The sequence below is a fragment of the Hyla sarda genome (genome assembly GCF_029499605.1).
Source record: "Hyla sarda isolate aHylSar1 chromosome 1 unlocalized genomic scaffold, aHylSar1.hap1 SUPER_1_unloc_9, whole genome shotgun sequence".
NCBI classification, from domain to species: Eukaryota; Metazoa; Chordata; class Amphibia; order Anura; family Hylidae; genus Hyla; species Hyla sarda.
Genome location: NW_026607595.1, coordinates 604,110 through 631,567, shown reverse-complemented (window position 1 = coordinate 631,567; position 27,458 = coordinate 604,110). Strand labels below are relative to the sequence as shown.

General features: G+C 45.6%; 1 protein-coding gene and 1 pseudogene across 1 annotated transcript in view; both read right to left on the bottom strand.

Moving 5' to 3' along the window:
- The window catches only part of LOC130298304 (oocyte zinc finger protein XlCOF7.1-like), a gene marked incomplete at its 3' end in the record, with an annotated part of 52,141 nt that extends 43,138 nt beyond the window's left edge, over positions 1 to 9,003 (bottom strand). Inside the window, exon 1 of the mRNA XM_056551235.1 lies at positions 8,874 to 9,003. The remainder of the gene's footprint in view (positions 1 to 8,873) is intronic.
- Positions 245 to 27,458, bottom strand: part of LOC130298313 (zinc finger protein 850-like) — a 422,064-nt pseudogene continuing 394,850 nt past the window's right edge.

Sequence of the window (27,458 nt, the reverse complement as noted above, 5' to 3'; positions counted from 1 at the left end):
TGCATGCATCATGTTCTGAAAATCCTCTACAGCAAAAGTCGCAGAAAAGTCGCACATATTTAGACTGCGACTTTCTGTGTGACAAATTTAGACAGGAAAAAACAGTCTAAATCCTTTGATAAATCTCCCCTAATGTGTCTAGTATATTTCGTATATTTTGTATATGCCGACATCAACCCCCCCCCTCCCCCTTTGCCAGGCTCATACCTGGGTCGGGACTCCTACTTCTAGTTTTTATTTTATATCCATATGATTATATATTTTAAAAGCTTCTGTACTGCACTGTGTTTGGTTATTTTGTGTTGGGTGTTGTCTTTTTGTAACGTTGTCTTATGTTTTTATTTCCTTTTAAAAAGAATAAAATCTTACTTGATAAAGAGATCTTGTACCAGATGTGATCAGATCTCTAGGTATTTTATACCCCGGGGAGGACAAAGAAAAGGAAAAGAATTACACCGATGTTTACTGAACCCGGGGGACGCTGAGATATTGACGACTTCTCATATAGAAAAATGGATTTTATGATCTGAGACCGAAAATAGACGTCAAGACGGGAAACGCTGGTCTAGGGTTTGTGATAAATAAAAGTATCTGCAGCGTCTTATGTTCAGAAGAGACGATCTTCAAGGGAGACGCGCGGATCCTGTCTGATGCCTTGAATTAAAGTCTCTATAATCATAATGAGAAGGGGGCGGGGACAACACTGACGCGTTACATTCCCTATATACAACGTCAGGGACAATATTACATTTATTATAAGTCCAGTGTGCGGAGATGAATATAAGAATAATAAATCATATAAGAAAGAAAACTTTTATTAACAATTGGTAACAGGTTTGGAGATGCAGTATATGATATATGTATAAATGTCAGATATCCTATGTACATGGTGAATATATAGATGTGTTATCTGCATCATTAATTGCTCTGAATTGGCTTCTCTCCTGCGTGAGTTCTTTGATGTTTAACAAGACTTGATTTCACAGTAAATCCTTTCCCACACTCTACACAGCAAAATGGCTTCTTCCCTGTGTGAGTTCTTTGATGTATAACAAGATGTGATTTCTGAGTAAAACATTTTCTACATTCTGAGCATGAAAATGGCTTCTCTCCTGTGTGAGTTCTTTGATGTTGACCAAGCTTTGATTTCTCAGTATAACGTTTCCCACATTCTGCACATGAAAATGGCTTCTCTCCTGTGTGAATTCTTTGATGTATAACAAGATGTGATTGCTGAGTGAAACATTTTCTACATTCTGAGCATGAAAATGGCTTCTCTCCTGTGTGAATTCTTTGATGTTTCACAAGATGTGATTGTTGAGTAAAACATTTTCTACATTCTGTGCATGAAAATGGCTTCTCTCCTGTGTGAGTTCTTTCATGTTGAATGAGCTTTGATTTCTCAGTATAACATTTCCCACATTCTGCACATGAAAATGGTTTCTCTCCTGTGTGAGTTCTTTTATGTCTAACAAGACTTGATTTCTCAGTAAAACATTTCCCACATTCTGAGCATAAAAATAGCTTCTTTCCTGTGTGAATTCTTTGATGTTGAACAAGATGCGATTTCTTAGTAAAACATTTCCCACATTTTGAGCATGTATATGGTTTCTTTCCTGTATGAGCTCGTTGATGTCCAATGCCCCTTCTGTGACCTTTATTTAGCTGAACATCCTGTGATGAATGAGAAGACAGGACCTGTATATAAGGATGAGATGACAGATCTTGGCTGTGAAGGGCTGAGGGTGTATCTGGGATAATGGAATGTTCTTCATATGTATCTTGTGTGATATCATCATCTGCTTTATAATCTGAAGATATAAGATTCTCCTCTGATCTCCTGCTACAAGAATCTGCAGAGAATAACACAGATTTTATTATCAGTATTAACCCCTTAACAACCCAGGAAATTTAAGCTTTTGTGTTTTCTTTTTCTCTCCTCTCCTCATAGCCATAACTCTTTTATTTTTCCATCTACACTGCGTTTAAGAGCTTGTTTTTTGTGGGACCAATCTTCCACTGTATTAACACCCTTCATTCACTGTGCATTAAAATATAAGTCAGGTCCATACAATCACAGTGATATCTAATTTGCATATTTTTAATTATCCTTTACTACTTTTAAAAAACAATTACAACAAAAATAGCTTTTACATTTTTACAACAAAAAAGTTGAAATACTATTGGAGGAGGTTCATTTACATTTTTAAAAACATCTTGAATTTTTTTTTAGTCCCTCTATAGGACTTGTATGAGCAGTCATTGGATTGCTCATACAGATCAGTACAGTATTTACTGCATTGATCCATTAGAGCCGACCATAGACAGGCTGTATCAATAGCAGAGTCCCGGCAGTGACAGAGTCCTAGCAATCATGTTATGTGCAGTAAAATTGACTTGTTCTCCTCATAGATCAGGTTGGTACGATCGGTATGTATAACATAGTGTTATCTTTTACTCCATTTATTTTTATTTAAACTTATTTTACTAAAAAGTGAGTAAAGAGCCGTACAGTGTAAGTACAGACCATGGAAGTCTATGACAAAATCCCATTCAGCACAGCATGATGTATACAGAGTGAGGACAGCTGCATAACACAGTCAGTGACTACAGACACAATACAACCTAAACCGGGAACCTTAAAGGGGTACTCCGCCTACAGACACAATACAACCTAAACCGGGAACCTTAACCACAATAGACATATACTTATGTCCTGTTTCTGCTCCCGCTATGTGAAGTGCGCTCAGGAGCTGATCGCGCTTTATACCCAGTGGGTCCTGGTTGCTGTCAGCAACCAGAACCTGCAGCTAATACCGGACATCGTCAATCAGGCTGATGTCCGGTATTAACCCTTTAGACGCTACGATCAAAGTTGCAGCGTCTTAGTCGCAGAGAAAACACATGCTGGTTAGCTCAGTGGGCTGTTCAGGACCGCCGCTGTGAAATTGCAGCTTCTTGAACAGCTGAGAGGACGGCGGGAGGGCTCATACCTGCCTCCACACTATCCGTAGTAAAGTAGTAAAATAAAATAAAACCTTTATAAATTAGGAATCCTTGTGACGGTCTGGACCTACAGAATAAAGATAAGGTATCTCTGCGGTGTAGAAAGGAAAGCCCCCAAAAGTTACAAAATGGCGTTTTCTTTTTCTAATTTTGCCCCACAAATATTATTTTCTGGTTTTGCTGTACATTTTGTGGCGAAATGATTGATGTCATTACAAAGAACAATTGGTAGCACAAAAAACAACAACCTCATATGGGTCTGTAGGTGCAAAATTGAAAGCGTTATGATTTTTAGAAGGGGAGGTGGAAAATATGAAGGTGCAAAAATGAAAAAACCTGTGGTCCTTAAGAGGTGGAAGGAGTCCTCTGCCTACAGACAAAGGATCGGGGATAAGATGTCTGATCGCGGGGGTCCCACTAAGGCGACTCCACGCGATCTCCGTGCAGCAGCCGGCGTTCTCAAAGTTATTTTCAGAATGGTTGCTTTGGGCGGCCGTCACATTACGCCATGCCCCCTTGTGATGTCATGTCTCCTCCATTCATGTCTATAGGAGGGGGCGTGACGTCACATCACCGGACGCCCAAATCCTGCGTTCTATAATGCCAGGTGCTGCACGGAGATCACAGGGGGTCCCAGCGGCAGGACTCCCGCGATCAGACATCTTATCCCCTATCCATTGGGTGGTCCATGTGGTCTGATGAGCACAAATAAACAGATTTGTAAATCACTTTATTTAAAAATCTTTATCCTTCCACTACTTATGTATGTTCTTTTTGTTGTGTAGTTCTTTCCAGTCTGACCCCAGTGCTCTCTGCTGCCACTTCTGTCCATGTCAGGAACTGTTCAAAGTAGGACTAAATTCCCAAAGCAAAACTATCTTGCTCCACACAGTTCCTGACAAGGACAGAGGTGTCAGCAGAGAGCACTGTGATCAGACTGAAAAGAACTACACAACTTCCTGTGGATCATATATTAGCTGATAAGTACTGGAAGGATTAAGATTTTTAAATATAAGTAATTTACAATTCTGAATAACTTTATAGCACCAGTTGATTAAAAACAACAGTTTTCCATCAGAGTACCCCTTTAAAAAATTCCATAAAAAATGATAAGTCATTGACTGATCAGAATCTGTGACTGTTCTCTGCATTTAGTGATTACTACTCACCTAGACGGTTACCTGTAGGAATGTCCTCCTTATACTGCTCATCACCGCTCACATCTGTCTCTGGAGCATTAACAATGTTCGGACCTTCTCCCTGATTCATAAGATGTGAAAGGAATATTGTAAAAGTCATCAGACAGTAGGAGAAGTCACGTGGGATGTTATAGATGAGCAGGAGATGAGGAGTCATGGAGGGTGAGGAGACTGACCACAAGAGCTTCACAGCCCTTCTACAGATCATAGGGAATATCTCCATCTACCTGATCATCCTGTGGAAGAAGAGGACGGGGACACCTCTCTGGTGCTGTTCTCTTACTGGATCTGACTGTAGGGAACACATACAGAGACCGAATTCATTCTTTACATACAAATAATGAGAGGACGTGTGTATATAGTCATGTCTATTACCTGCTGATGTGAGGGGCTGCTGATCCTCCATCATGACCTGATCCTTGTACTGATCCTTGTGTCCTTCTACATACTCCCACTCCTCCATGGAGAAATAGACCGCCACGTCCTGACACCTTATAGGAACCTGACACACAATGATACAGTCATCACCCCGACCCCTCCAGTGGTGTTACTGTATAATGTCCCAGCATTCCCAGCAGTGTCACCTCTCCAGTCATCACCAGACCCCTCCATTACTGTATAATGTCCCAGCAGTGTCACCTCTCCAGTCATCACCAGACCCCTCCATTACTGTATAATGTCCCAGCATTCCCAGCAGTGTCACCTCTCCAGTCATGACCAGACCCCTCCATTACTGTATAATGTCCCAGCAGTGTCACCTCTCCAGTCATCACCAGACCCCTCCATTACTGTATAATGTCCCAGCATTCCCAGCAGTGTCACCTCTCCAGTCATCACCAGACCCCTCCATTACTGTATAATGTCCCAGCAGTGTCACCTCTCCAGTCATCACCAGACCCCTCCATTACTGTATAATGTCCCAGCAGTGTCACCTCTCCAGTCATCACCAGACCCCTCCATTACTGTATAATGTCCCAGGAGTGTCACCTCTCCAGTCATCACTAGACCCCTCCATTACTGTATAATGTCCCAGCAGTGTCACCTCTCCAGTCATCACCAGACCCCTCCATTACTGTATAATGTCCCAGCAGTGTCACCTCTCCAGTCATCACCAGACCCCTCCATTACTGTATAATGTCCCAGCAGTGTCACTTCTCCAGTCATCACCAGACCCCTCCATTACTGTATAATGTCCCAGCAGTGTCACCTCTCCAGTCATCACCAGACCCCTCCATTACTGTATAATGTCCCAGCAGTGTCACCTCTCCAGTCATCACCAGACCCCTCCATTACTGTATAATGTCCCAGCAGTGTCACCTCTCCAGTCATCACCAGACCCCTCCATTACTGTATAATGTCCCAGCAGTGTCACCTCTCCAGTCATCACCAGACCCCTCCATTACTGTATAATGTCCCAGCATTCCCAGCAGTGTCACCTCTCCAGTCATCACCAGACCCCTCCATTACTGTATAATGTCCCAGCATTCCCAGCAGTGTCACCTCTCCAGTCATCACCAGACCCCTCCATTACTGTATAATGTCCCAGCAGTTTCACCTCTCCAGTCATCACCAGACCCCTCCATTACTGTATAATGTCCCAGCAGTGTCACCTCTCCAGTCATCACCAGACCTCTCCATTACTGTATAATGTCCCAGCAGTGTCACCTCTCCAGTCATCACCAGACCCCTCCATTACTGTATAATGTCCCAGCAGTGTCACCTCTCCAGTAATCACCAGACCCCTCCATTACTGTATAATGTCCCAACATTCCCAGCAGTGTCACCTCTCCAGTCATCACCAGACCCCTCCATTACTGTATAATGTCCCAGCAGTGTCACCTCTCCAGTCATCACCAGACCCCTCCATTACTGTACAATGTCCCAGCAGTGTCTCCTCTCCAGTCATCACCAGACCCCTCCATTACTGTATAATGTCCCAGCATTCCCAGCAGTGTCACCTCTCCAGTCATCACCAGACCCCTCCATTACTGTATAATGTCCCAGCAGTGTCACCTCTCCAGTCATCGCCCGACCCCTCCATTACTGTATAATGTCCCAGCAGTGTCACCTCTCCAGTCATCACCAGACCCCTCCATTACTGTATAATATCCCAGCAGTGTCACCTCTCCAGTCATCACCAGACCCCTCCATTACTGTATAATGTCCCAGCAGTGTCACCTCTCCAGTCATCACCAGACCCCTCCATTACTGTATAATGTCCCAGCAGTGTCACCTCTCCAGTCATCACCAGACCCCTCCATTACTGTATAATGTCCCAGCAGTGTCACCTCTCCAGTCATCACCAGACCCCTCCATTACTGTATACGGTCCCAGCATTCCCAGCAGTGTCACCTCTCCAGTCATCACCAGACCCCTCCATTACTGTATAATGTCCCAGCATTCCCAGCAGTGTCACCTCTCCAGTCATCACCAGACCCCTCCATTACTGTATAATGTCCCAGCAGTGTCACCTCTCCAGTCATCACCAGACCCCTCCATTACTGTATAATGTCCCAGCAGGGTCACCTCTCCAGTCATCACCAGACTCCTCCATTACTGTATAATGTCCCAGCAGTGTCACCTCTCCAGTCATCACCAGACCCCTCCATTACTGTATAATGTCCCAGCAGGGTCACCTCTCCAGTCATCACCAGACCCCTCCATTACTGTATAATGTCCCAGCAGGGTCACCTCTCCAGTCATCACCAGACCCCTCCATTACTGTATAATGTCCCAGCATTCCCAGCAGTGTCACCTCTCCAGTAATCGCCAGACCCCTCCATTATTGTATAATGTCCCAGCAGTGTCACCTCTCCAGTCATCACCAGACCCCTCCATTACTGTATAATGTCCCAGCATTCCCAGCAGTGTCACCTCTCCAATCATCACCAGACCCCTCCATTACTATATAATGTCCCAGCATTCCCAGCAGTGTCACCTCTCCAGTCATCACCAGACCCCTCCATTACTGTATAATGTCCCAGCAGTGTCACCTCTCCAGTCATCACCAGACCCCTCCATTACTGTATAATGTCCCAGCAGTGTCACCTCTCCAGTCATCACCAGACCCCTCCATTACTGTATAATGTCCCAGCAGTGTCACCTCTCCAGTCATCACCAGACCCCTCCATTACTGTATAATGTCCCAGCAGTGTCACCTCTCCAGTCATCACCAGACCCCTCCATTACTGTATAATGTCCCAGCAGTGTCACCTCTCCAGTCATCACCAGACCCCTCCATTACTGTATAATGTCCCAGCAGTGTCACCTCTCCAGTCATCACCAGACCCCTCCATTACTGTATAATGTCCCAGCAGGGTCACCTCTCCAGTCAGCAGCTCCATCATCTTGTTGATGAGTTCTAGGATCTTCTGTTCATCTATTTCCTCATGTATCAGGGAGTGAGGTGGGGGCCCCGGGATTGGGCTCAGGGTTCTTCCCCATTCTTCACACACAGGGGCCCGACAGCGCCCACTAGAGGACTTCTTCACTACTGTGTAATCCTGTGTATGGAGAGACACATTAATATCACTACATACATTCCCAGAATCCCTCACCTCTCCAGTCATATCCATCTGTTATTCCATAGATAAGAATGAGGTCATGTGACATCACTCCCAGAATCCCTCACCTCTCCAGTCATATCCATCTGTTATTACATAGATAAGAATGAGGTCATGTGACATCACTCCCAGAATCCCTCACCTCTCCAGTCATATCCATCTGTTATTACATAGATAAGAATGAGGTCATGTGACATCACTCCCAGAATCCCTCACCTCTCCAGTCATATCCATCTGTTATTACATAGATAAGACTGAGGTCATGTGACATCACTCCCAGAATCCCTCACCTCTCCAGTCATATCCATCTGTTATTACATAGATAAGAATGAGGTCATGTGACATCACTCCCAGAATCCCTCACCTCTCCAGTCATATCCATCTGTTATTCCATAGATAAGAATGAGGTCATGTGACATCACTCCCAGAATCCCTCACCTCTCCAGTCATATCCATCTGTTATTATATAGATAAGAATGAGGTCATGTGACATCACTCCCAGAATCCCTCACCTCTCCAATCATATCCATCTGTTATTACATAGATAAGAATGAGGTCATGTGACATCACTCCCAGAATCCCTCACCTCTCCAGTCATATCCATCTGTTATTACATAGATAAGAATGAGGTCATGTGACATCACTCCCAGAATCCCTCACCTCTCCAGTCATATCCATCTGTTATTACATAGATAAGAATGAGGTCATGTGACATCACTCCCAGAATCCCTCACCTCTCCAGTCATATCCATCTGTTATTACATAGATAAGAATGAGGTCATGTGACATCACTCCCAGAATCCCTCACCTCTCCAGTCATATCCATCTGTTATTACATAGATAAGAATGAGGTCATGTGACATCACTCCCAGAATCCCTCACCTCTCCAGTAAGCCGGAAGAGTATCTGTAGTGTGAGGTTTATGATCCTGTCGGCCATCTTGTTCCTGTCTCTCTCCATGGTTGATGGGTCATCCAGGAGAATTCTCTTATACAGAAGATATCAGCAGAGGATTCTGGATTGGAGAAACCTGAAGGGAAGAAGAGGAGACGATGAGAAATGGCGGCTGCTAATAGAAACAACAGAGAAAGAAAGAGACAAATACACAGAATGTTCTGGATCCTGTGATCTTCTTCCTTAAGTCATAAAACCTTGTGGACCTGAAGGGGTTAATAGTAATGTCCCCTCCCCCAGCGCTCCTGATGTCACCACAACCGTATATACCTCCACCTGCAGACTGTACAGGAGCCGTGTACTTACAGGACCTGCGATGATGTCACCGTCATGTGATCAGTCACATGGAGGAGGAGGAGTCACATGATCAGGGGCTGCTGCTCTAGGCTCCTCTGCTCAGTGTATGCAGGACTCTGCTGTGCTGGTTGTGATCGCTGCTGGATGAGCTGAAGTTATGTGTATGCAGCAGAGCTGTGTGTGTGTGATGTGCGTGGTGCAGAGCTGTGTATGTTATATATGTCTGCAGCAGAGCTGTGTGTAATGTGCATGTAGCTGAGCTGTATGTGTACACAGTAGAGCTGTATATGTGTAATGTACATGTAGCTGAGCTGTATGTGTACACAGTAGAGCTGTATGTGTAATGTGCATGTAGCTGAGCTGTATGTGTACACAGTAGAGCTGTATATGTGTAATGTACATGTAGCTGAGCTGTATGTGTACACAGTAGAGCTGTATATGTGTAATGTACATGTAGCTGAGCTGTATGTGTACACAGTAGAGCTGTATATGTGTAATGTACATGTAGCTGAGCTGTATATGTGTAATGTACATGTAGCTGAGCTGTATGTGTACACAGTAGAGCTGTATATGTGTAATGTACATGTAGCTGAGCTGTATGTGTACAGTAGAGCTGTGTGTAATGTGTATGTAGCTGAGCTGTATGTGTACACAGTAGAGCTGTATATGTGTAATGTGCATGTAGCTGAGCTGTATGTGTACACAGTAGAGCTGTATATGTGTAATGTACATGTAGCTGAGCTGTATGTGTACACAGTAGAGCTGTATATGTGTAATGTACATGTAGCTGAGCTGTATGTGTACACAGTAGATCTGTATATGTGTAATGTACATGTAGCTGAGCTGTATGTGTACACAGTAGAGCTGTATATGTGTAATGTACATGTAGCTGAGCTGTATGTGTACACAGTAGAGCTGTATATGTGTAATGTACATGTAGCTGAGCTGTATGTGTACACAGTAGAGCTGTATATGTGTAATGTACATGTAGCTGAGCTGTATGTGTACACAGTAGAGCTGTATATGTGTAATGTACATGTAGCTGAGCTGTATGTGTACACAGTAGAGCTGTATATGTGTAATGTACATGTAGCTGAGCTGTATGTGTACACAGTAGAGCTGTATATGTGTAATGTACATGTAGCTGAGCTGTATGTGTACACAGTAGAGCTGTATATGTGTAATGCGCATGTAGCTGAGCTGTATGTGTATACAGTAGAGCTGTATATGTGTAATGCGCATGTAGCTGAGCTGTATGTGTACACAGTAGAGCTGTATATGTGTAATGTACATGTAGCTGAGCTGTATGTGTACACAGTAGAGCTGTATATGTGTAATGTACATGTAGCTGAGCTGTATGTGTACACAGTAGAGCTGTATATGTGTAATGTACATGTAGCTGAGCTGTATGTGTACACAGTAGAGCTGTATATGTGTAATGTACATGTAGCTGAGCTGTATGTGTACACAGTAGAGCTGTATATGTGTAATGTGCATGTAGCTGAGCTGTATGTGTACACAGTAGAGCTGTATATGTGTAATGTACATGTAGCTGAGCTGTATGTGTACACAGTAGAGCTGTATATGGTGGTTATATACAGGTGGCGGTGACTTTATGATCATTAAGTATAATAACCTCCTGTTAGTTTAATACATTTTGCTGAGAAGCCGAGATCTCTGTACATGTTGTAGACGCCACTATGTCTGTTTTTTTTTTTCTACTTGAATTTACAAAAATATCATGTTAAATGGTCACTCTCAATAAAAAAATTTTTTTGCTATTGCATACCTTATTGTAAATAAAAAAATCTGTTTAAAAAAAATGAATTTTTTTATGTTTTTTTGTGTTTATAAAAGCTGCCACTAGGTGTCTCCCTACTTGTCCAGAGCACATTTTTCCCCATCTCATACACAGACTTTGGACTCCTGCTGGCCTGGCATAAGTCCAAACAAAGAAAGTGCAGCCTGGAGTGCTGAGGGGGGTGTGTGCAGCCTTAGCCAATCATAGCTCATCTCACACTGAACTGAAGTTCTCCCCTGTAAGGCTTCAGATGATGTCACGCATGCTGGGGAACGCCCCTTCCCAGTCTGTGAATCTGACTGAGACTGAGAAGAAAATACAGAACAATATCAAGGTAGAAAACTAACAAATAATAAAAATAAAGGCCGGGGGTGGTTTATCATGATGGGGCAGTGACCTGGGAGGATTATAACATGTAACAAGTTAATGAGAGGTTCTCTTTAATGAAACCGCGCGGTCAATGGCGTAAACATAAAAAATACCAAAGTCCAGAATTGCTGATTTTTGGTCATTTCATAAACCACAAAAAATTATCATAAACGATCAATAAGCCCCAGAAAACTATAGTGGTAATAAAATAGTACAGATCCCAGCACATCCGGCTCGTACATTCCTGTATACGGACAAATAAGAGTTATAGGGGTCAGAGGAGGACGATTCTAAGGCTGGGTTCACACTAAGTTTTCCCCCATACGGGAGCGCATACGGCAGGGGGGAGCTAAAATCTCGCGCTCCCGTATGTGACCGTATGCGCTCCCGTATGTCATTCATTTCAATGAGCCGGCCGGAGTGAAACGTTCGGTCCGGTCGGCTCATTTTTGCGCCGTATGCGCTTTTACAACCGGACCTAAAACTGTGGTCAACCACGGTTTTAGGTCCGGTTGTAAAAGCGCATACGGCGCAAAAATGAGCCGACCGGACCGAACGTTTCACTCCGGTCGGCTCATTGAAATGAATGACATACGGGAGCGCATACGGTGACATACGGGAGCGCGAGCTTTTAGCTCCCCCCTGCCGTATGCGCTCCCGTATGGGAGAAAACGTAGTGTGAACCCACCCCAATCATGTCTGTACAAAACATTATACGTGTTTAACCCCTTAAGGACATAGTGTTTTTACGTTTTCTGCACTTTTGTTTTTTTGCTCATCACCTTTTAAAAATCATAACCCTTTAAATTTTCCACCTAAAAATCCATATGAGGGCTTATTTTTTGCACCACCAATTCTACTTTGTAATGACATCAGTCATTTTACCATAAAATCTACAGCGAAACGGGAAAAAATAATCATTGCGTGACAAAACTGAAAGAAAAAAAAACTAGCATGGCATTGATCAGTGTTATCGCTACTCGACTGCTCCTTCCTGGATGTCGGGCACAGAGCAGTCATTTGGCGATTGGACAGTGAGGAGGCAGGTAAGGATCCTCCTCGTGTCCTACAAGCTGTTCAGGATGCCGTGGCGGTCCAAAACAGCACCACTGCCTGGAAGGTTCCACTTTCACTTCAGACGCGACCATCAAAGTATCACCACGATCGGTTATGTCCGGTATTAGCCGCGGGTCCCGGACATTGATGGCCGCCGGCAACGACTCGATTTGATGTGGGGTCACCATGCGACCCTGCGTTATATCACGGGAGCCGCGTGGGATGTAAATATACGTCCTGTGTCGTTAAGGTCACAGCCAATTTTATTTTTGCATTTTAGTATCTTCCTCCTCGCCTTCCAATAATCATAACTCTTTTATTTCCATCCACAGATCCATATGAGGACTTGTTTTTTGGGAAACCAATTGTCCTTTGTAATGACATCACTAATTTTACCATAAAATGTATGACAGACCCCAAAAATTATTATTTGTGAGGTAATTAAAGAGAAAACCGCAGTTTTATAAATTTTGAAAGGTTTTGTTTTCACACTGTTCACTTTACGGTAATAATGACATTTTCTTTATTCTGTGGGTCAATACGATTAAAATGATCCCCATATTATATACTTTTCTATTATTGTACCGCTTTATAAAAATAGCATATTTTTTAAGTACAATTATTATGTTTAACTTGTTGGGATGGAGGGAGTACCTGTACGCCCTCCCTATTTCCGGTCACCGCCGCTTGTTGGGCAGTAATCGGAGGAGGATGACTGATGATATCTATTAGCAGCCATCCCGGCACATCGCCTAGGGGGGTCCCGAGACCCCTTCCCCAAAATGTCAATTCTAGGCCAATCAGGGTTTCTGATGACCCGATCGCCTAGAAAATATGAGTGCTGTCAGAGACATCACTGACCACCATGATGGATAGGAGTGAAGTGGCAGGGGTACTACCTCCTCCTATCCCCTGCCATTAGTCAGGACTGACAGACCAATGGTAGGATGGTTAAAGTTAAGATCCCCCGCTCTGCCCACCAATGGAAGTCCGTGCAGAGTGGGGTGGGGGGAGTGGCTCGGAGGTGGGGACGACTGCGGACGACAGTGAAGATCATCTTTTGGTGGCCTACTAAAAGTTACAAAACTACAACTCTCAGCATGCCCCGACAGCCGTTGGCTGTCTAGGCATGCTGGGTGTTGTAGTTTTGCAATATCTGGAGGGCCACAGATTAAAGACCACTGTGCAGATGTTGCAAAAGTACAACTCTCAGCATGCCCAGACAGTCCAGGCATGCTGGGAGTTGTAGTTCTGCACTAGCTGGAGGTACACGGGTTGGAAAACATTGAGTTAGAAAACAGATCCTAACTTAGTGTTTCCCAACCCGTGTGCCTACAGCTGTGTTCAGAACTACAACTCTCAGCATGCATGGTCTGTCAGTACATGCTGGGAGCTGAGAGTAGTTTCTAAAATAGAAAAACATCTCATAAAATTGTCCAGGCATGCTGGGTGTTTTGCAACAGCTGGAGGCCCCCTGTTTGGGAAACACTGCCGTATAGCGATGCACAGACCTAGTCCTGCTTAAGTGGTGCAGCAAGTCACGCAGGCCGGGATGTAACAAGTTAAACTTTCCTGGCATACAGGTCCAAGCTTTAGGCTATAATCCCCACCATTTTCTGTAACAATAATGGCTGGAACATTAAACTGTGCACAAAAAGCCATTTCCCCATTACATTTATAGGGATTCTACAGGAAATATTTGCTCCTTTTGGGACAGATTTTTGAGCCTTTTTTGGGGCCTTTTCTATCCCAGAAATGGTGATAAAACATAGTGGGAAGATATTGGTATTGTGAAGCAGCCGGCATGGTTCTTAGTTGTGTAATGTGTCCAGTAGGGGGCGAGAGTCACACTGGGGAGATTTATCAAAACCCTTCAAGAGGAAACGTTACCCATAGCAACCAATCAGATTGCTTCTTTCATTGTTACCAAGGCCTCTGCAAAGTGAAAGAAGCCATCTGATTGGTTGCTATGGGCAACTGGGGAACTTTTCCTCTGGACGGGTTTTGATAACTGTGTTTGTGATTACGTTTATACTCTTGGAAAGGACAAAAACGTAACGTTAGACGCTAAAACAGATTCTGCGCTTCACATTACTACAGGATCTTTTTACCATTGACTTACATTATAATACAATAAAATATGGTGTATAAATAATCTGTAATGGGAGAGGTTTATCGGACCCGTGTGGAGGAGGAGGGGACAAGTCGCCCATGAAGACCAATCAGATCGCTACTTTCATTTTTCATAGGCCTTTATAAAGATGGGATATGCGGTCTGACTGGTCGCTGTGGGCGGCTGCTTCACTCTTCCTCTGCACCGGATTTGATGAATCTCTCCCAATGAGTCCATTCTAAAGAAAAATGGTAAATGGCGCCATTAAAACCTGTAGATGACAGCGCAACCCGCCCCACAAACAGCCCTGTACATGGAAGATGGCGAAAGTCATAAGGGGCAGAATAGGGGAATTGGAAGAAGATTTATTTTGGGAAAAAAAAGGTTTTACTTTTCTAAAAGAAGTGTGATAGTATAAACCAAATGTAAATATGAGTATCGCTGAAATCATATTAAATGACAAAATAAAGAGAACGTGCCAGGTTTACCATGAACTGCACTGTGGAAAAACAAAAAAAAACAAAAGGTGCACATTTTTTTTTCTCTTTAATTCCTACTCCACAAATGACATTTTCTTGGTGTCGCTGGACATTTTATAGTAAAATAGAAGGTGTCATTACAAAGTACAATCAGTTGTGCAAAAAAACAAGTCCTGTGGATGGAAAAGTAAAATGCACCAAAGAAAATAGTCCTGGATGATGTGACAATGCTGGACATACTGATGAAAGGTTCTGTGTAACCAGCTTCAGCCTCAGACTGTGATTGACAGCGATCATGGAGCTTTATATTATTGCTATACCCAGTGGATTATTTACCCTGTTAGTGATCGGGGTCATATTCTACATCTGTATTAAGAAATATAAATCTACACAACATGACGACTTAGAAGAAGTTGTTGTAGAGAAACCAACCAATAAAAACCAATCTTCTGATGATGACAACTTAGAAGAAGAGAAGAGAAAGGCTGCGGCCTCGGAGGAGCCTGACACCGCACCACCAGCCAAGAAACCCAGGACAGAAGGCAAGTGTGACCAAAGTGGTGAAGATGAAGGTCCATCCCAGGATGAGCCCAATATCTACACACCACAGAACACCAAGGACCTGTCTCCCGACCAAATGTCAGTGCTGCAAAGTCAAGGCTATGACGGCATGCTGGACGATGAGATCATCAACATGGCTCAAGATCTCCTCCAAAGGCAATTCCCCGACTCCGATGGCCTCCAGCCTGTGGCCGCTGTCCTCTTTCCCGGGTACGAGGTAACCAAAGATGCCGTTCAGATCCATAACGATTGGAAAAGAATGCATTGGCTAACCACCTGCTATAGAGATGGCAAGATCATGGTGGCCGACAGCATAAGAACCCACAATCTGTCACCTTCCATACGTGACCAGATAACAAACCTATACAGTGGAGTGGTACACGAGCCCCTTAATCATCTGCACTTTCTGGACGTAGACCAGCAGAGTAATAACTACGACTGTGGAGTGTTTGCCATCGCTTTTGCTTATGAGTTGCTGGCAAAGGACGGAGACCCAGAGGTGACATATGACCACACGGCAATAAGGGGACATCTCATAACGTGTCTACAGAACGGTATCATAACTAAATTTCCCACAAAGGAAAAGTAAGACTTATAATAAATATATATAAACCTAAGAAACCTGTCATATTGTGGGCTATATATACATGAAAAAGGTAAAAGTGAAAATCATAGAATCAAAACATTCAACAACATTGATGACACGATCATAATACATATAAGCCTAGAGTTCTATGAGCGGCTCTAGACTTTGTGAAAATTGAGTTGAGTGTGTATGCAGCAGAGTTGAGTGTGATATTGTGTGTATGTAGCAGAGCTGAGTGTGTGTATGTAGCAGAGCAGAGTGTGTGAATGTGTATATAGCAGAGCTAAGTGTGTGAATGTGTATGTAGCAGAGCTGAGTGTGTGTATGCAGCAGAGTTATGTGTGATTGTGTGTGTGTGGCAGAGCTGAGTGTGTGTGTGTGTATGCAGCAGAGTTGAGTGTGTGATTGTGTGTATGTAGCAGAGCTGAGTGTGTGAGTTTGTGTATCTAGCAGAACTGAGTGTATGAGAGTGTGTATGTAGCAGAGCTGAGTGTGTAAGCAGTGTAAGTGTGTACTACATACACACTCCTATACACTGTACTACAGACACTAGGATGCAATGCTCTGCACATACCCCCATGGGTAAAGCAGTGTGTTTGTAGTACATATACACTGCTATACACATGGGGGGCTGCAGGGCATTTGCACCCTAGTGTTTGTACTACAGAGTCTGTACAACAGACATGGGTCGGGTGCAATGCTCTGCAGTCTGCACATACCCACATGTGTATAGGAGTGCTATATAAAAATTGTAAAGTAAAAAAAATAAAATGGAAATTAACCGCTCATAAAAATTAACCCCAATAAAAATTAGCTCCCCCTTTTCCTACTGCTATACAAAAAAAGTAAAAAACTATTTTTTACATATCTGATACTGCCGCGTGACTAACTGTCTGAACTATTAAAATTAAATATTAGTAAATCATTAACATGTTATTTTAATAGTTCAGACAGTTACCCATGCGGCAGTATCAAATTTACGCTGGTTTTTGTACAGGATCATTAATAATGACAGCAACCGGCATAAACATAAAAAAAAAATAATTCTGCTGTTTGGTGAAATCACTGTAACTTTTTTTTTAGTTGACTGGGAGGGCTGTGGTCCTGAAGAGAGATCCTGGGAACCTGAGGACAATATCCTAGATAAAAGTCTGGTCCTCAGGTTCTCAGGCTCTAAGAAGAGGGGGAGACCCAAGGGGGGGGGTACTGTTACGCCGAGCGCTCCGGGTCCCCGCTCCTCCCCGGAGCGCTCGCAACATCCTCGCTACGGCAGCGCCCCAGTCAGATCCACTGACCGGGTGCGCTGCGATACCGCCTCCAGCCGGGATGCGATTCGCGATGCGGGTGGCGCCCGCTCGCGATGCGCACCCCGGCTTCCGTACCTGACTCGCTCTCCCTCGGTCCTGTCCCGGCGCGCGCGGCCCCGCTCCCTAGGGCGCGCGCGCACCGGGTCTCTGCGATTTAAAGGGCCACTGCGCCACTGATTGGCGCAGTGGTTCCAATTAGTGTCTTCACCTGTGCACTCCCTATGTATACCTCACTTCCCCTGCACTCCCTCGCCGGATCTTGTTGCCCTTGTGCCTAGTGATAGCGTTCCCTTGTGTGTTCCTAGCCTGTGTTCCAGACCTCCTGCCGTTGCCCCTGACTACGATCCTTGCTGCCTGCCCCGACCTTCTGCTACGTCCGACCTTGCCTTTGTCTACTCCCTTGTACCGCGCCTATCTTCAGCAGTCAGAGAGGTTGAGCCGTTGCTAGTGGATACGACCTGGTTACTACCACCGCAGCAAGACCATCCCGCTTTGCGGCGGGCTCTGGTGAACACCAGTAGTAACTTAGAACCGGTCCACTAGCACGGTCCACGCCAATCCCTCTCTGGCACAGAGGATCCACCTCCTGCCAGCCGGCATCGTGACAGTAGATCCGGCCATGGATCCCGCTGAAGTTCCTTTGCCAGTTGTCGCCGACCTCACCACGGTGGTCGCCCAGCAGTCACAACAGATAGCGCAACAAGGCCATCAGCTGTCTCAACTGACCGTGATGCTACAGCAGCTACTACCACAGCTTCAGCAATCATCTCCTCCGCCAGCTCCTGCACCTCCTCCGCAGCGAGTGGCCGCTTCAGGCCTACGACTATCCTTGCCGGATAAATTTGATGGGGACTCTAAATTTTGCCGTGGCTTTCTTTCGCAATGTTCCCTGCACTTGGAGATGATGTCGGACCAGTTTCCTACTGAAAGGTCTAAGGTGGCTTTCGTAGTCAGCCTTCTGTCTGGAAAAGCTCTGTCATGGGCCACACCGCTCTGGGACCGCAATGACCCCGTCACTGCCTCTATACACTCCTTCTTCTCGGAAATTCGAAGTGTCTTTGAGGAACCTGCCCGAGCCTCTTCTGCTGAGACTGCCCTGCTGAACCTGGTCCAGGGTAATTCTTCCGTTGGCGAGTACGCCATACAATTCCGTACTCTTGCTTCCGAGTTATCCTGGAATGATGAGGCCCTCTGCGCGACCTTTAAAAAAGGCCTATCCAGCAACATTAAAGATGTTCTGGCCGCACGAGAGATTCCTGCTAACCTACATGAACTCATTCATCTAGCCACTCGCATTGACATGCGTTTTTCCGAGAGGCGTCAGGAGCTCCGCCAGGATATGGACTTTGTTCGCACGAGGCGTTTTTTCTCCCCGGCTCCTCTCTCCTCTGGTCCTCTGCAATCCGTTCCTGTGCCTCCCGCCGTGGAGGCTATGCAAGTTGACCGGTCTCGTCTGACACCTCAAGAGAGGACACGACGCCGCATGGAGAATCTCTGCCTGTACTGTGCCGGTACCGAACACTTCCTGAAGGATTGTCCTATCCGTCCTCCCCGCCTGGAAAGACGTACGCTGACTCCGCACAAAGGTGAAACAGTCCTTGATGTCAACTCTGCTTCTCCACGTCTTACTGTGCCTGTGCGGATATCTGCCTCTACCTTCTTCTTCTCCACTAAGGCCTTCTTGGATTCCGGATCTGCAGGAAACTTTATTTTGGCCTCTCTCATCAACAGGTTCAACATCCCAGTGACCAGTCTCGCCAGACCCCTCTACATCAATTGCGTTAACAATGAAAGATTGGACTGTGCCATGCGTTACCGCACGGAACCCCTCCTAATGTGCATCGGACCTCATCACGAAAAAATTGAGTTTTTGGTCCTCCCCAATTGCACTTCCGAAATTCTCCTTGGACTACCATGGCTTCAACGCCATTCCCCTACCCTGGATTGGTCCACAGGGGAGATCAAGAGCTGGGGTACCTCTTGTTTCAAGGACTGCCTTAAACCAGTTCCCAGTACTCCCTGCAGTGACTCTGTGGTTCCCCCTGTAACCGGTCTCCCTAAGGCCTATATGGACTATGCTGACGTATTTTGCAAAAAACAAGCTGAGACTTTACGTCCTCACAGGCCTTATGACTGTCCTATTGACCTCCTCCCGGGCACTACTCCACCCCGGGGCAGAATTTATCCTCTGTCCGCCCCAGAGACTCTTGCTATGTCTGAGTACATCCAGGAAAATTTAAAAAAGGGCTTTATCCGCAAATCCTCCTCTCCTGCCGGAGCTGGATTTTTCTTTGTGTCCAAAAAAGATGGCTCCCTACGTCCTTGCATTGACTACAGCGGACTTAATAAAATCACGGTAAAGAACCGCTACCCCCTACCTCTTATCTCTGAACTCTGATCGCCTCCAAGGTGCCCACATCTTTACCAAACTGGACTTAAGAGGTGCTTATAATCTCATCCGCATCAGGGAGGGGGATGAATGGAAAACGGCATTTAACACTAGAGATGGACACTTTGAGTATCTGGTCATGCCCTTTGGCCTGTGCAACGCCCCTGCCGTCTTCCAAGACTTTGTTAATGAAATTTTTCGTGATCTCTTATATTCCTGTGTTGTTGTGTATCTGGACGATATTCTGATTTTTTCTGCCAACCTAGAAGAACACCGCCAGCATGTCCGCATGGTTCTTCAGAGACTTCGTGACAATCAACTTTATGCCAAAATGGAGAAATGTCTGTTTGAATGTCAATCTCTTCCTTTCCTGGGATACTTGGTCTCTGGCCAGGGACTACAAATGGACCCAGATAAACTCTCTGCCGTCTTAGATTGGCCACGCCCCTCCGGACTCCGTGCTATCCAACGTTTTTTGGGGTTCGCCAATTATTACAGACAATTTATTCCAAATTTTTCCACCATTGTGGCTCCTATCGTGGCTTTAACCAAGAAGAATGCCAATCCTAAGTCATGGCCTCCTCAAGCAGAAGACGCCTTTAAACGGCTCAAGTCTGCCTTTTCTTCTGCTCCCGTGCTCTCCAGACCTGACCCATCTAAACCCTTCCTATTGGAGGTTGATGCCTCCTCAGTAGGAGCTGGAGCGGTTCTTCTACAAAAAAATTCTTCCGGGCATGCTGTTACTTGTGGTTTTTTTTCTAGGACCTTCTCTCCGGCGGAGAGGAACTACTCCATCGGGGATCGAGAGCTACTGGCCATTAAATTAGCACTTGAGGAATGGAGGCATCTGCTGGAGGGATCAAAATTTCCAGTTATCATTTACACCGATCACAAGAATCTCTCCTATCTCCAGTCTGCCCAACGGCTGAATCCTCGCCAGGCCAGGTGGTCTCTGTTCTTTGCCCGTTTTAATTTTGAAATTCACTTTCGCCCTGCCGACAAGAACATTAGGGCCGATGCTCTCTCTCGTTCCTCGGATGCCTCGGAAGTAGAGCTCTCTCCGCAACACATCTTTCCTCCTGACTGCCTGATCTCCACTTCTCCAGCCTCCATCAGGCAAACTCCTCCAGGGAAGACCTTTGTCTCTCCACGCCAACGCCTCGGAATCCTCAAATGGGGTCACTCCTCCCATCTCGCAGGCCATGCGGGCATCAAGAAATCCTTGCAACTCATCTCTCGTTTCTATTGGTGGCCGACTCTGGAGACGGATGTTGTTGATTTTGTGCGGGCCTGCACTGTCTGTGCCTGGGATAAGACTCCTCGCCAGAAGCCTGCTGGTCTCCTTCATCCTCTGCCTGTCCCCGAACAGCCTTGGTCTCTGATTGGTATGGACTTTATTACAGACTTACCCCCATCCCGTGGCAACACTGTTGTTTGGGTGGTCGTTGATCGATTTTCCAAGATGGCACATTTTATTCCTCTTCCTGGTCTTCCTTCAGCGCCTCAGTTGGCAAAACAATTTTTTGTACACATTTTTCGTCTTCACGGGTTGCCCACGCAGATCGTCTCGGATAGAGGCGTCCAATTCGTGTCAAAATTCTGGAGGGCTCTCTGTAAACAACTCAAGATTAAATTTTACTTTTCTTCTGCTTATCATCCTCAATCCAATGGGCAAGTAGAAAGAATTAACCAGGTCCTGGGTGATTATTTACGGCATTTTGTTTCCTCCCGCCAGGATGACTGGGCAGATCTTCTACCATGGGCCGAATTCTCGTACAACTTCAGAGTCTCTGAATCTTCTTCCAAATCCCCATTTTTCGTGGTGTACGGCCGTCACCCTCTTCCCCCCCTCCCTACTCCTTTGCCCTCTGGTTTGCCCGCTGTGGATGAAATAACTCGTGATCTTTCCACCATATGGAAAGAGACTCAAAATTCTCTCTTACAGGCTTCATCACGCATGAAGAAGTTTGCTGATAAGAAAAGAAGAGCTTCCCCCATTTTTTCTCCCGGAGACAAGGTATGGCTCTCCGCTAAATATGTCCGCTTCCGTGTTCCCAGCTACAAATTGGGACCACGCTATCTTGGTCCTTTCAAAATCTTGTGCCAAATTAATCCTGTCTCTTACAAACTTCTTCTTCCTCCTTCTCTTCGTATTCCTAATGCCTTTCATGTCTCTCTTCTTAAACCACTCATCATCAACCGTTTCTCTCCCAAACTTATTTCTCCCACTCCTGTCTCCGGTTCTTCGGACATCTTCTCTGTAAAGGAGATACTGGCCTCCAAAAAGGTCAGAGGAAAAACTTTTTTTTTAGTTGACTGGGAGGGCTGTGGTCCTGAAGAGAGATCCTGGGAACCTGAGGACAATATCCTAGATAAAAGTCTGGTCCTCAGGTTCTCAGGCTCTAAGAAGAGGGGGAGACCCAAGGGGGGGGGTACTGTTACGCCGAGCGCTCCGGGTCCCCGCTCCTCCCCGGAGCGCTCGCAACATCCTCGCTACGGCAGCGCCCCAGTCAGATCCACTGACCGGGTGCGCTGCGATACCGCCTCCAGCCGGGATGCGATTCGCGATGCGGGTGGCGCCCGCTCGCGATGCGCACCCCGGCTTCCGTACCTGACTCGCTCTCCCTCGGTCCTGTCCCGGCGCGCGGCCCCGCTCCCTAGGGCGCGCGCGCGCCGGGTCTCTGCGATTTAAAGGGCCACTGCGCCACTGATTGGCGCAGTGGTTCCAATTAGTGTCTTCACCTGTGCACTCCCTATGTATACCTCACTTCCCCTGCACTCCCTCGCCGGATCTTGTTGCCCTTGTGCCTAGTGATAGCGTTCCCTTGTGTGTTCCTAGCCTGTGTTCCAGACCTCCTGCCGTTGCCCCTGACTACGATCCTTGCTGCCTGCCCCGACCTTCTGCTACGTCCGACCTTGCCTTTGTCTACTCCCTTGTACCGCGCCTATCTTCAGCAGTCAGAGAGGTTGAGCCGTTGCTAGTGGATACGACCTGGTTACTACCGCCGCAGCAAGACCATCCCGCTTTGGGGCGGGCTCTGGTGAACACCAGTAGTAACTTAGAACCGGTCCACTAGCACGGTCCACGCCAATCCCTCTCTGGCACAGAGGATCCACCTCCTGCCAGCCGGCATCGTGACAATCACATTCTACAAACTTTTCATATGGCCATTGTACCTGATTCTTCAAGTAGAATCAGCTGAACCCCATTTTTTTGGCATTTTGGAGTTTTTTCCGATTAATCGATGAAATAATCGGCAACTAATCGATTATTAAAATAATGGTTAGCTGCAGCCCTAATGACCATGATATAGTGACAGGATAATACTACCATACTGATACTGGATAAAACCGCTATACACAGTATCACCAATAACACCACTATACAAGGGACAAATGATTGTACCACACCATGACTACACATTATAACACCGCTATACACAGATAGTAGTGACCCCGGCTCTACACACCATATAACAGTACTGATTACATACAGTTACATCAGGTGACCTCTTCTCTCATCACTTTCCTTTTTCTTCTCTATACAGCCCAGACCGTCATGATGATTTCTTTCAGCCACAACTCCACAGAACCTGCCAGACAAACATTTTAGATTTTTCCTGCACCTTTAGCGCTCTATACAGTAATAATAACACGAGTGTCCCACATAGTAGAGTGGGTAGATACGTGGGTTTGGGGAAGGGTAGATAGATTCTCCTTACATGGTTTCTGCATTACACAGGTGTCTCAAGTAAGTAGGTGTCACCTGTAGGTAGGTCCCCCTATATAGTAGTAGCAGCCCCCAGCATACAGTAGAAGCAGCCCCCTTTAGGTAGGAAAATCAGCAGCCCCTTTTAGGTAAAATAAATAGTACCCCCCCCCCCCTTTAGACAGTAGTAGTAGCCTTCTTTGACAATAGTAGCAGCAGCTCCCTTTAGAAAGTGGTAGCAGCAGCAGCCCCCTTTAGGCAGTAGTATTAGCAGCTCCTTTTAGACAGTAGTAGCAGAAGCCCCATTTAGGAAGTAGAAGCAGCAGCAGCCCCCTTTAGGGCCCTCCCCCCCCCTCCAGCGTGAGGCCTTAGGCAGCAGCCCAGTTCGCCTAATAGGAGAGCCACCTCTGATTATTAGCAAAAGTTCATACCAAAAATAAAGTCAAGAATAGAGCAAATCCATATATACATGTAAAAATAAGCAATAGTAACAAAAGTAGATTGCTGGGGGGTGTTGGGTGGAACCAAGAGGTCAGGTCTACAGGTTAAGGGAAAGACAAGCAGGGAAACTGGGTAAAGTATTCTGAAAACATCTAAACTGTTCATTAGGACTGTAGTGCAGATCATTAGGGGGGAGTAGTGCAGATCATTAGGGGGCAGTGGTGCAGATCATTAGGGGGCAGTGTCAAAGATCATTAGGGGGCAGTGGTGCAGATCATTAGGGGGCAGTGGTACAGATCATTAGGGGGCAGTAGTGCAGATCATTAGGGGGGAGTGGTGCAGGTCATTAGAGGGGCAGTGGTGCAGATCATTAGGGGGCAGTGGTGCAGATCATTAGGGGGCAGTGGTGCAGATCATTAGGGGGGCAGTGGTGCAAATCATTTGGGCAGTAGTGCAGATCATTAGAGGGCAGTGTCATAGATCTTTAGGGGCAGTGGTGCAGATTATTAGGGCAGTAGTGCAGATCATTAGGGGGGCAGTGTCAAAGATCATTAGGGGGCAGTGGTGCAGATCATTAGGGGGACAGTAGTGCAGATCATTAGAGGGCAGTGTCAAAGATCATTAGGGGGCAGTGGTGCAGATCATTAGGGCAGTAGTGCAGATCATTAGAGGGCAGTGGTACAGATCATTAGAGGGCAGTGTCAAAGATCATTAGGGGGCAGTAGTGCAGATCATTAGGGGGCAGTAGTGCAGATCATTAGGGGGCAGTAGTGGAGATTATTAGGGGGCAGTGGTGCAGATCATTAGGGGGCAGTAGTGCAGATCATTAGGGGGGCAGTAGTGCAGATCATTAGGGGGCAGTGGTGCAGATCATTAGGGGGGCAGGGGCACAGATCATTAGGGGGCAGTAGTGCAGATCATTAGGGGGGCAGTAGTGCAGATCATTAGGGGGCAGTAGTGCAGATCATTAGGGGGTAGTAGTGTGGTAGTCGGGTGATACAAGCTAGCTGCAGGGTCTGGTGGTATTAACCCTGTGTGGGGGCGAGTTGGTATTAATCCCTTACTTGTATCGTGACGCCAGGGTGCAGGTTTTTCCAGTTAATCTGCCCAGAAACGGTGATGGAAGTAATAGAATGTCCACGGCTGAAGTTCTGCAGAACGTTAACTCTTTACTTGTAGCTTGTGCAGCAATAACAACCATTAACAGTCTTTACGGTTCTGAGGTCTCTGGTTTGCAGGTAACCTCGCACACTTGCCGGGACTGAGCATACACTTGAGTGAACCATTGTGCTACTGTTACTTTGGCTTGGAAGTAGTCCCGGAGTTATAAGTGGCTGCTGTGAGATGGCTTGAGGCCTATCTGAGATGAGTAGAGATAAGAGATAAATCTGTGCTTGTCTTATCTGATGATCCCGGAACTAACACAGGAACAAACAGGAAGAAGGATCAGAATACAGCCCTTTATATAGTGTGGGCTAGACTAATGCTCATTGGTGGCAAGTTACTTAGTTACCTGTGACCATTCAATCATGGGTACATCACATGACTCGCAGGTCCTAACAAATATCACATGATAAACGGATCACATGACTTAACCCCTTAAGGACGCAGCTCATTTTCACCTTAAGGACTGAGCCATTTTTTGTAATTCTGACCACTGTCACTTTAAGCATTAATAACTCTAAGACGCTTTTACCGATTATTCTGATTCTGAGACTGTTTTTTCGTGACATATTCTACTTTATTTTGGTGGTAAATTTTCGTTGTTACTTGCATCCTTTCTTGGTGAAAAATCCCCAAATTGTTACAAATTTAGCATTTTTCTAACTTTGAAGCTCTCTGCTTGTAAGGAAAATGGATATTCCAAATAAATAATATATTGATTCACAAATACAATATGTCTACTATATGTTGGCCTCATAAAATGGACATATTTTTACTTTTTGAAAACATTTGAGGGCTTCACAGTAGAGCAGCAATTTTCAAAACTTTCATAAAAATTGCAAAATCAGAAGTGACAGATGTTGCAAAACTACAACTCCCAGCATGCCCAGAAAGCCTTTGGGAGTTGCAGTTTGGCAACCACTAGAAGGGCAGCAGTAAAGATCGCTTTACTGACAGCTTTCTTCCCCCCCCCCCCCCCACCGTCGCCTCCCTACCTGCGCCGCTGATCTCCGCAGTCTCCACCGATGATCTGCGGTTCCCACGGCATCTTCATCACAGGTACAGGCCGCCATCTTCTCCCCCCATTCTGCCCGACATCCAGGGGTGGGCAGAACGGGGGGTTTCCATGGCAACCCCCTGTCATGCACTGCCATTGGTCAGAATTCAGTTCTGACTAATGGCAGGGGATAGGAGGAGATCGCAGCACTGCGACCTCGCTCCTATCCCTCAGGATGATGGGGGCTATCACGGACAGCTCCGATCATCCCTATTTTCCGGGGGATCGGGTCACCAGAGACCCGATCAGCCCAGAATAGGAGAAAATCGCATGTCTGAATTGATGCCTGAATTTTTGACCTTTTCCCTGATTGGTTGAGGAATATCTTCTCCTGGTTGACGGGACTCATAGCTATAGTGATGGGACGTGGACGCAGAAACTCAAACAGGTCTACAGACTGGACCATTTGAGGCATTCCCTGCTCACTGTTTTATTGTGTGTACTGTATCTACTCATTCCAGGCACAACCCAAGCCGCTACTGTATCAGCGACTGGGATATCATTCAGATATTGATTTCCTTTTGCTCAAATAAGTTTTGATCTCTCTATGCTAAACTAAATATACTTAAACATCATCTGAGTCACTGTCTCCTCTTATGCCCCTGAGGAAGACTTGACTTTTGTCAGAAACGCGTCGGGCTACAATTTGGAGACGTGCAGACTGAGATAGTGACTATATCTGCAAGCATTGAGATATTGTAATTGACTTCAACAGGAGTCCATATATTGCGTCTTTTTGGAGGGCCAACTTTTTGCCCATGTATACACTCACTATTAAATATATGTTTTTAGTGATAAACTAGTAAAGGTTATGTTTTATGTCACTCCCATCATTTGTCATATTGATTTAGACTGGGAGCACTGAATACCTAGGTTTATAGATACCTGACCTATCTCATATTATTTTGTAGGTTACTGTACTATAATAAATCTGCTGTTGGGGGCTCCGCAGAGATACTAAATCAACAAGCGATCGATTAAATAATCCGAAGATCAGAAACAATGAACATTACTATGAATGGACGGCACCAGGAGATGAGGAGATCCCGAATTCAAATCCTTCTATCAAAAACGTATTTGCACTAAGAGAAGGACATTGTCTTCACTAACTTAGAGAATAGTGGTTTTCCTGCTCACCGGTTCGGTTTGTGAGAAGTTATACTGTGGGAATTTACCTAAAGTGAGAACATTAAAGGGACACTCCGCTGCTAGACGGATATGTGAGAGAATATGTGTTATCCAGTGATGTTGTTCCAGGCGCCACGAGCCTTAAATGACCAAATGACGTCTAACGTATATGAGACTCTTTTCCTACCATGTAAAATTATAGAGATGACATCGCTGGATCGGTGACTACGTTATAAAAGAAAAACTTATTTTTCCCAATGTCTCTTTTATTGTTAACAA